The sequence below is a fragment of the Peromyscus eremicus genome, chromosome 14 (assembly GCF_949786415.1).
Source record: "Peromyscus eremicus chromosome 14, PerEre_H2_v1, whole genome shotgun sequence".
Lineage (NCBI taxonomy): Eukaryota > Metazoa > Chordata > Mammalia > Rodentia > Cricetidae > Peromyscus > Peromyscus eremicus.
In genome coordinates, this window is record NC_081430.1 from 54,465,234 (window position 1) to 54,476,559 (window position 11,326).

Consider the following 11,326-nt stretch of genomic DNA (forward strand, 5'->3'; position numbering starts at 1 on the left):
GTCTGGAGAGACGGCTCCGACAGTCAAGCACTTGCTGTGCTCCCATGGGGACCCACATTTGGTTCCCCTGACCCATGTGAAAAACTCGACATGACATCATGCACTTGTGATCCCCGAGCAGAGATGGAAAGAACTCTTGTGCTCACTGGCCAGCCGGCCTAGACTAATTAGAGAGTCCAGGACTCACTGACAGACTTGTCTCAAAAACAGTATAGGTAGGGCCAGAGAAGCAACTCTGAGGTTGACCTCTGGTCTCCTTCTACATGCACACAACAGTCCAAATATATGTGAACCTCCATACAGGAACACACATGTGCACACACATACACCATGCATGCACGTACACTCACATGCACACAACATGCACACACAGACATATGCATACACATCCATGCGTGCTTTCATATACATGTACATACATCAAGTTGGTAAAGTTATTATATTGTAAATGTTTCACTGAAGGAAAGTTCTTGAAAATGACTCACATTGTATGAATTCAATACTGTGACCCATTCATTCAATGGAACTTTCTAAGGGCTGCTCTACCATGATCCAATCTTTGATGGACATATGAAAGACACTGGTGCTAGTTTCTTATGGTGTACAGGCCTGGTCTTGCCTAGGAAGCCAGCTTGGGGGTTGATCATGGCACATATGTATTACATTTTGCATTCTCTCCATCCCTGTTCCAGGGCAAACCCATATCATGTTCTTGACCACACTGGTAAAGTAGTTGGGGAATAAGTCGCAGTAGTGAGTGAAATAATTAATGTCAATTAACATGCATCACTTAGTTAGGAGGTAACATTGAGAGCAGAAGAATAAGCAGGCCGTGACCAAGTGTGGGCAGGAATGACTCCAGCAAACACTGTAACTCTCCAGAATGAGTTAGAAGATCGTCCCAGGTAGAAGGGGTCTGAGCTAAGCAGATAGTTAGTAGGTAGAGCGATTGATTTGCAAGCATGAGGACCTGAGTTTGACCCCAGAATCGACACTGAAAAAATCCTAGTGCTCTCTTCGGCAGCACATGTACTAAAACTGGAACAATACAAAAGATTAGCAAGGCCTCTGTGCAGGATGACATAAAAATTCATCAAGTGTTTAGTATTTTTACAAGGGAAGCCACAGAAACAACTGATCTGGGTTCATAGGAACTCACAGACTCTGGACTGACAGTCAGGGAGCCTGCATGGGACTGACCTAAGCCCTCTACATATGTGTGACAGTTTTGAAGCTTGGTCTACTTGTGGGACTCCTGGCAGAGAGAGTGGGGCCTGTCCCTAACACTTTGGCTGGCGTTTGAGAACCTGTTCCTAATGCTGGGTTGCCTTGCCTAGCCTTAGCACAAGGGGAGGAGCTTAGTCCTATCTCAACTTGATATTTCATGCTTTGTGGACACCCATGGGGAGGCCTGTCCCTTTCTGAATAGAAACAGAGGAGGAGTCAATTGTGCGGGCAGATAGGAGGTGGGGGAGGGGATGGGAAAAGAGAAGGGAAGGGAAATTGCCAGCAGGATGTAAAATAGATGAAAAAATTTAATTAATAAAAAAATACAAAAAAAAATCCTAGGCGTGGGGGTTTGTACATGTAACCCCTGTGTTGAGAAAGCAGAGGCAGGTAGACCCCTGAGGTCACTAGACAACCAGCTTAGCATACTGTCTTCATTTGGGTTACTATTGCTGTTATAAAACATCATGACCAAAAGCAGCTTGAAGAGAAAAGTGTTTATTTCAGCTTACAACTCTCAGGCCACACTCCATTACTGGGGGGAGTTGGGGCAGAGACCTTGGAGGAATGCTGCTTACTGGCTTGGTCCTCATGGCTCACTCAGTTTTCCTTCTTATACAATCCAGAACTACACGATCAGCTGCATTACTACTCACAATGAACTGGGCCTTCCATCATCATCATTAATCAAGAATACGTCGGACTGACTTGCCTCCAGGCCAATTTGAGAGAGGTGTTTTCTCGATTAAGATTCCCTCTTCTCAGATATAGTTAGGCTCGAGTCAAGTTGACAGAAACTCTCTAGGACGTCTTCCTATTTAGCTAGTGATATCCAGGCCAGTTGAGAGATCCTGTATTAAAAAAAAAAAAAAAAAGAAAAGAAAAAACAACCAAGTAACCAACTAACCAACCAGCCAACCAACCAACCAACTAACCAACCAACCAACCAACCAACATCAACTCCTCCCCCCCCAAAAAAGAACCAGTAACCAACAAACCACCAGACAAACAAAACACTTAGAGTGGACAGAATCTGAGCAAAGACAAGAGAGGTTGTTTTATCACACACACACACACACACATACACACACACACACACACACACACACACACACACACACACACACAGATTGGAATCTATCCCACAAAAAAGAGCCTCCTTGTATCCTTGTAGCTCAAGTACCTTGCCCTGCCTATTTCTGTTTGTACAGTAGCTTTGGAACTTCAGTGGCCCCAGCAAGGGAAAACTGCCTTCACCCTCAGAGGAGCCTGTCCCTGTCCCCACAGGGACATGGGGGTGGAGAGGAGGTGCCAACCCAGGCTGTTGAGAGCTAAGACAACACAAGCACCCTCTCACATCTTCTCCAAGATGTGAAATTCGCTTTCAGCTTATTTACCTGAGAATGAATTTCACTTTGAAGAGGCCTTTATGTCGCTGGAGACGAGGCAGCAGAGATATAAGCAATTTGAACAAGGGTACTGCACATTTGTCTTTATAACAATTTGTGTGTAACAGCTTTTATGCAAATGATGCTAAAGTGGCACCTTTTTTTCTAAATTGGACATTTTTATGGTTATAATTTTCTTCTGTAATAACACCAAAAAAAAAAAAAAAAGGAAAAGAAAGAAAGAAGCTAGATGACGAAGATGATGAAGAAGGCTGTCCCTGTGGGCTTGAACATCTCAACTTCCAGCACCCTCTCATGAAGTTGGGCTGACAAGTTTCTATCATTTGCACCAAACCTGACAAGAAGAACGCTCTCTGTCTCCTTCTTCTTTGCTTTCAGGGTGGTTAAACTTTAGATGCCCCCATCAGCAACCAACCCTTGGCACTCGGAATGATCCAGCAAGCTTCTCACCCAACTTCCCAGATCCGCCCCTGCCTCCCAATCCCTCTCCTCCCAAGCTGAGAAGCACCAGCCACCTGATTGGATTTTAGTTTTAACACTTGTTGTGTCTTTTACATTCATCCCCACTTTCCCCCAAGTCAGACAGGTGACTTTTAGAAACAATAGGGTTTAATTGACTTTGATACAATTGGATTTATATACAGTATTCTGGGCAACTATCCCAAGGTACTCATAGAATAATCCACATTATTGTTGCTTAATCGACCGAAAATTTTTGCAGAGGCAACAGAAGACGGTGTATATTTCAAACAATGACTTAAATTTACCCAAGGACTCAGCTAAACAATATATATAATTTGTGGCAGTGGAGGCCTTTGGGATGGGTACAGCTAGAAGGTCATAGCAAGCGCTGGGGAGGCGGGATAGAGAGAGAGGTGCTGGGAGGAAGTAGAACAGACAATGATGCTTTTTGAGCCTGACCTTGGAAGAGTTGACCTTCTTTCTATGTTTTGGCTCGTCAGCTTTAAAAAATGGTCTTTCTTGACAGTTTAAAAAAAAATTCAGACAATGGTTTGAAAGGACTGTGTAAATACCTCACTGGGACTTGCTGCAGAGTGTATCTGGGGTTTGGGAATTTGCAGGGAGTAATGGGAGGAGATACCGAGCGGCATGCTGGTGACAGCATGTACATTACAGGAAGGAGACTAGAGCTTAGCTTCAGGACATCTTGTATCAAAGGCAGGTGCACAGCTCTTCAGATACTTGGCACTTAGGACAATGTCTGCCCATCCCCAACTTTTATCTGTACATGTCCAACATGGCTGAAACCAAATACCTCTGATGGGGTAATCCACACACAACATACTTGTGTCTTCATCCTCACAGTTATGTGTTCTGGGAAGCCCCCAAACCAAGGAACTAATTGGTTTGGTAGCTGATGATTCTCACTTCCAGGATAATACTTTCTGAGACTTCCCATGGTGGGAGAAGGAAAAGGTTCCACCGATCTTCTTGTATAGGGGTTCAAATCCCAACTGTGAGCATGAGGCTCCTGACATAATTACTTCTATTAATACCAGCACATGGAACATTAAATAAATGTCAGTTTATGAAGGGGGTTTGTGTAGAAGTACTCAGAGGTCTGCCATCCTCTTGTCAGATGGAGCCAGACAGACTGTGTAAGAGGACCATTGCATCTCTACTGATGCTTATGGCATTACTGATACAGGACATCTCTTCTTCTCATCATTGACTTGATTTTCTAAGGCTGTCCAGAAGCCACACACCAGCTGTTAATAGCACCCATGCCAAAGGGTTGACTTCTGATATTCACCAAGATAAAACACAGTAGGCATTCCTTTGACTTTCACAGACACTCCACACCTAGGGCACTTGGCCCTGTTCATTCCTGGGTAGACCCTGGAGATCAAGAGAGGAGCAAGATGTGTTCTCTATGCCCAGACAGCTCAGGATTTAATCAGCACAGGGCTTGGTGGGGAGGGAAGGGCCACATGAGGTCACATACTCTTGGGAGAGTGGCCTGGAGAGAGGCCTGGAGGGTGACCTAGAGAGTGGCCTGGAGGGTGACTTGGAGAGTGGTTGGGGCTGTTGGGGTACTTTGTTTTCTTCCTTAACCTTTGATGAAACATGTACACATACTATTCTCTCTGTCTCTCTCTCTCTGTCTCTCTCTCTCTGTCTCTCTCTCTCTCTCTCTCTCTCTCTCTCTCTCTCTCTCTCTCTCTAAGTGTGTGTGTGTGTGTGTGTGTGTGTGTGTGTGTGTGTGTGTGTGTGTGTGTGGTGTAGGTATGTGTGAGCACACATACTTGTGTGCATGTGTAGAGGCCAGAGGAGGGCACTGAGCGTCCCCCTCCATCACTCCACAGCTACTTCTCTTAAGATAGGGTTTCTCAAGAGTTTATTTTATTTTATTTTTCAGAGAGAGCTGGTCTCTTGTCTTTGGGACCTGTGGCTTTTCATTCAATCTGCAAGTCCTTACAAATTTGTTGTTTTTACGGTGTGCTGAAGGAGAAAGCATGACCCTATATCCCTTTCTTCGCATTCCCCCTTGTTTGTGACACATCTTCCTGAGATCCGGTCTGCTTGTCACAAACATGGGGAGAGCCAGCAAGATGGCTCAGCAGGTAAAAGGTGTCATCCACTGAGTCTGATGGCCTGAGTTCAATTCCTGGGACCCACAAGGTAGGAATAGGGAATCAGTTCCCACAAGTTGCTCTTTTACTCCCACTGATGTGCTGAGGAATGAATGCATGTGTACACACACACACACACACACACACACACACACACACACACTGAAATTTTAAAAAGAAATGGGGGAAATGAGTAAGGGCATCTGACCCCTGCTGGTCATTTCATTAACATCCCTTCATATTCCTCTCCGATTTGATGATTGTGCCAATGGACGGTGACATTAGACTCACCCATCAGCTCATTAATTGGAATTGACGTTTTATTTTTCCAGCAGAAGTCATCTCAGAGATAGGAGGATTACCACCTATAGCCCATTGGACAGATGAAAAAACTGAGTAGCAAGTAGGAGGTACCTGGATATTGGTGACACAAAAGGTCTGCCATCCAGGCCAGCAGATGTCCTTGTGGGAAATCCTGGATGGAAAAAAAATCCCTCCGGGGGTTTCATCCTGCAGATGGAAGTGTGTTGGCAGCTCTGGCTTCACCTTGCTCTCCTGCAGGCAAAACTGCTCAGGGGCCAGTGTGCATACATCAGCATATCTACCCGTCCTTCCAGAAGCCAGACAGAGAGGCGCATCACTATGCTGGGTTGGCTGCACGAGACAAAGCAATTTGCATGGATCCTTTGTGAGCTTTCCCTCACAGTGGTACAAACTCATTAAAATCTCATGAAATTCTCCCACATAACATGTGGAGCAATGCAAGCTGCCGCCCTAAAAGTTAATATGTGTGCATTCAGGGGAGGGGCGGGAGGGGCCCATGTATCGCAGACTGCTCATCATTGGATCCAGTTGCAGTGGACCAGGGGACCTCCTTAGCATATTTTAATTACTGTCTGGATGCCCCTGTAAATAAATGAGCCGGTGGCTGGAGCTTGGAGCAGGCTGGGGACTGAAGCAGAGGCAGAGGGTCCCAGTGGTCCTTCTCCTTGCAGCAGAGCTGAACTTGGGCATGATTGTAGCAATGAGAAGAAAGGCTGCTGGCCTACCTGGGATTAATGAGGACCCAGGGAATGGGGGATGGCTTTAGGCTGAAGCTGGGGTCATTAAATCCTGCTGGTCATTAATCCTCTGGAAATGCCCAGGGCTTGGGTCATTATTCTTGGGAGATAAAAAATTCAGGACCAAACAGCCCAAGAGCATGAATACTGTGCATTTCTCAGATTGGGACGTGCTATTTGTTAGCAGAGTCCAATCCCAGGAAAACAAATCTCCCTTTTACATATCTATCATGTCGGTACGGATCGTCTCTATTTTAAATGATAATTTAACTAGCATGCTTGCTGTATGCCTACTGTGGGCTAGAGATGTGGTAAGCTTGATTGCCTCTACCCCTTTGCTAGGTGAAAGGTGTTTGATAATGAAGACACGGAAGGTCAGAGATTCTAGGTGACTCAGGGAAAGTCACACAGCAGACCATCCTGTGTCCACACTGAGACTGCTGGAACAACGGATGACGTTTGTAACCACAGCCTCGGGGACACACACTGTCTCCTTGAGGAGGGCATGTATGAAAACAGGCCTAAGTGATTCTGAGTGGTAACAGTGACTAAAACCATCCCTAGGCATACAGCTTTACTTCTTTGTGCCTCCATTTCTTCATCTGCAAATTGGGGCAGTCATCATGCCACCTTTAGGGTTGCTGGGTGGACGGGGGAGCAGTTTTTAACAGAGCACCGAGAAAAGGGGTCCGGTGCAGCATTGGAAACATAGATGTGTTTTAGAAAGAAAAAGTACACACAGGAATAGAGTAAACTAAAGCACTGTGAGATAAAATAACAGGACGAAGAAAGGAAACACTGTTCCAAAGACTGCAGTGTTCCAAATTTTTCATTTGTTTCCAAGAACTCCCTGTTTAGTTATTTATTGTTCTTTAAAACAACCTCGGAATCTCTTCCAGCATCAGTAGAAGTATTGGTACCCATTGCTACATTCTGCCCCTGCAAATTGGATGCCAGAAAGGCCAGTCTGTGTTTTGTTTGACTCTCAGATCCTTTGCCTCCGCCTCATGAGTTCTTTGCTTGTAGAAGAGAAAAGAGGGGGATGAGGATGTGGTTCCTCTACTAAATCGTTTCCTGAACAAGCATGGGAACCTAGTTTCAGTTCCCAGTGCCCATGTTGAAAGCTGAGCATGGCAATGAGAGCCGGGAATCCCAGTACTGCAGAGGCAGAGATGGGAGAACGCTTGGGCCAGCCAGTCTATTACAAAACAAGAGAGAGAGGGATGACCAAAGTCACCAGATGGTGGTGTCAGCAGAAGTGACATCATTGACCTAAGACTGAATGAGCCATGACAATATGGGGACACGATGAAAAAGAGGATTCCAAAGGGGTGGGGTTAGTGTTTGCAAAGGTTTGGAGTGAAAAGAAGTGGATTGTGTTCAAGAGAAAGACAACTTGAGTGTGAAGGAAAGGGGGAGTATGGAGTGAAGTTGGAGACACGGGTGAAGGCCAGGATTACCAGGATGTGCCAAGCCTGTGGCTCGCAGGAGGGAGTTGGGAATTTTACTACACATCTCTTGGAAAGTGGAGGACAGTCTTAGTAGATCAATGATCTCCTTGCAGTGAGTTTTCCAGAGATCCCTTTAGCTGTAGAGTGAAGGGAAGCCTGTTATGGGGCAGAGTCAGGACTAGGATTCAGGATAGAGATGGGAGTGGTTTCCATAGGGAGGACATCAAAGAGGGGAGCTGCTGATTGGTGGGGAGCACATCCTGAAGGTGGAGCCTACACACAGGGAGGGCAGCAAAGGGAGGGTCAGCTGCTGGGTAGGGAGCACATCCTGAAGGTGGAGCCTACACACAAGGAGGGCAGCAAAGGGAGGGTCAGCTGCTGGGTGGGGAGCACATCCTGAAGGTGGAGTCTATGTACTTGTCAGCCTTTTATGAACTGATCTATTCAGGATGTACATGGGTGCTCTCTACCAATGCCATCCGGCTCTAGGAAGACCTAACACACACCAGGAGGCAGACCGAGTGGCCCATCACTGAAATTCTTATCTCTCACCAAAGCTGTCTCACTCCTGCAGCCTGCGGGTGTGCCATCTCACACAGCAAAGGAATACTACAATATAATTGAGTTAAGGATCTCAGTGTGAGATTACTACAGATGACCTGTGTGGGTCCAAGGGAGTTGCAAGGCTCCTTAGAAGTTGGGAGTTACTTCTAGCTAGGGTTAGAGGAAGGACAATCACAGTGATGCCAATGGTCTGGCTTTAAATATGGGAGAAGGGACTACAAGCCAAAGAAGGGAGATCATCTCTGGACACTGGAAAAGACAAGATACTGGTCTCTCTCCTCAAGCTTCCAGGAAGAGCACAGTCCTGAGGCCATTTTGGTTTCAGCTCAGTGAGACACCCATTGGCTTTCTGATTTCTAGTAGACAACTGAAACACCCTAGGAAGCCTGTCAGGACATCTGCCATCTCATACCATGAATGCATTCTCCTCTCTACAAGTGAGCAAACAGTGGGATCCATGGATGCTAAGTCCTCGCTCCAAGATTATGCAGAGATTCACCCCTGGTCAGTATTCCTTCCTGTCAACTCCAGACCCCAAAGCATTCCATCTCTATCCCACCACTGACCTTTCTGCATCACAGTTCAGCCTCATCTTCCCACACAGTCCTACACACCTCTGTGGATCGCCACCCAAATCCTACGAAGCATGCGTGTGAAACTCTGCTTTCAGTCTTTGGCAAAGCCTGTCATGTCGCACGAAGATTGTGTGACCTCACTGGTAGGAGCTTTTGCTGTGAAGGTATCGTTTACTGGGGAGTGTGTTTTACTGCGCTGTTATGGATCTCTCCACTCAGGCAGCTGTCTAACATGTTGAATAGTCTTTCATCTTGTCAAACACTTTCATTCGCCTCTCTACAGCTTTCTCAGCCAACATGTACACACCTAATCAATCTCATGCCACTGTCTCCAGACTCCCAAGCCCAAAGCATTGCCCCAACTGCTCTCTTAAAGAGACACTCATTTCTTTCTTTTTTTGTCATTCTCAAAAAGTGCTGCTCATTCAAGATGCTTTCTGAGTGGTGTGAAGGAAGGTTGAGCTCACGTGTTAGCCTTTTTGCTACAACAGGCAGGCCCATGGAGTGATGCCTTTCCTACCATCCTGGCTTGTGTACATGTACACACACACACACACACACACACACACACACACACACCACACACACATGCCATTAAAGCAGGTTTCATCAATGCATCCCATTTACTCATAACCTAGACACCAAGTCCAAAGTCTGCAGGATTAGTGTGCTCACTGGACTTGAGGTCAAGTTCCTGTAATACTTTACTTTTCGCCCCTGTGTTTTATGGTTTATGGTCTAACTACGTCTTATAACTCTTACCTAGGCACATCTGTCCTTCAAACTCAGTCGTAACATAATGTTCTCGTGTCTCCCAGGATGTATTGCTCTGTTCTTGATACCCCACTGGTCTTTGCCTCCTCTTCAAATATGCTGATTTACAAAATTTTGACATGTGCTTGTCTGTTTCTATGAAGTTGATTACAAAACCATCTCCAGTTCTTTACCTCTGCCTATGTCCAGAACCTTTGCCATGCAGTTTTACCCTGCTCTTGCCTCCCCCACCCACCCCACCCCTGCCCCTTATTTGGACTCATGGATATCACCTTTAGCCAAGGTGAAGGTAGTAAATGTGACACCAGCAGAGTTTGGGAAGCACTCACGTGATTGAGTTTGGTTCCCCGCTGTGTGTGTCTCCACCATGGACTGAAAACATGCCCAGGCTAGCCCTCTGGGGAAGAACAGAAAAATCCAGCTAACAAAATGTCAAACTTCAGCTGTGGAAGCAAGGGCAGGAGCATCAGCAGAGCTCACAACAGACCCCTGAGAGGAGCAATCACTCAGTGAGTCTTGTATGCTATGGAGACCGCTTGTTAAGTGGCATTTCTAGGACTGTAGTGGACGCTAGATGATGGAGCGCTCCATGTAAACCTATGCTCTTCTTACTGGTGGACATGGACTCCAAGCCCATTTGCATCCTCAGGCCCAATACTTAGTAGGAAGCCAATGAATATTTATTGAATTGGATGTAATGTGATTTTCAAATTTTGCACACGATAGCAGCCTTGAATTCTTTATTTTTAATGTGGGGCTTTTGTTATGCAGTATGAAACTTACCATCATTTTTCTTGTATGACTCAGAGTGATAGAATTTCCATTAATAGATTGATCCTTTTATTTGTGCCAAGACAGAGGAGAAACCCACTTTAACACAGCCCCATGCAAGGCAGGACTCCCTCCCGAACCATTGCTGTGCACAAAATAGTAATTAAAACTTACATATTTCTTTGTAAATATATGACATGCATTCCTCAAATGAATTGTGTACCCTCAACTATGTCGAGGGCAGAGGTCACTTGAGAGTTAACTGTTGTCCCTAAACCAGTTCATCAGAGTGCGGAGTGAAGGAGCCGAGATAAAATGATTGTTGTTTAAAGATACTAACTCAAAGCAAAGAGCCTCCATAGCGATTCAGTGGTAGAGGGAGGCTTTCTCAGTCACATTTGGTTTCTTGGTGTGGCATTTCCCACGTAAATGAATTTGCTGCAAACACATCCACACAAAGGAGACACAAAAACTCTGTTTTAGCTTCTTCTTTAATATATATGGATACATATGCATACGCACGCACGCACATTTATTTGCACACATATGTATTTGACTTAGGCGGGGTGGAAGGAGGTGGGTGACTGGCTCCAGCGTTGAGGCCCCTTTGACTTTCACGAGGTGGTGGAAGTCAGCTGGGGTCTCAGCTCTGACGAATTTGCATCTCTTTGAATATGACGCTTGAAAAACCCCAGCGATAGATTAAATTTTGCCAAGGAGAAAATGAGAGAGAGGCTTCCATCTCTCGGGTCTGCTGGGAGGATCTTTATGGTTGATTTACTTTTTAAAAATAAATGTTTCTTTATGTGTTCCCTTCGGTTCCTGCCCAGGCTGCCTCTATCATACAAGCTGTAACTTCAGTGGGTCCTATCAGCTAGCTAACAGTAAGTCAACCTGGTT

The 11,326-nt window shown here is 45.6% G+C and overlaps 1 non-coding gene across 1 annotated transcript; it reads left to right on the forward strand.

Moving 5' to 3' along the window:
- Positions 1 to 1,008: 1,008 nt before the first annotated feature.
- On the forward strand, positions 1,009 to 1,112 carry LOC131924709 (U6 spliceosomal RNA). Its single transcript, XR_009383009.1, has one exon. It is a non-coding gene; the product is annotated as a U6 spliceosomal RNA (small nuclear RNA).
- The last annotated feature ends 10,214 nt before the right edge of the window (positions 1,113 to 11,326 follow it).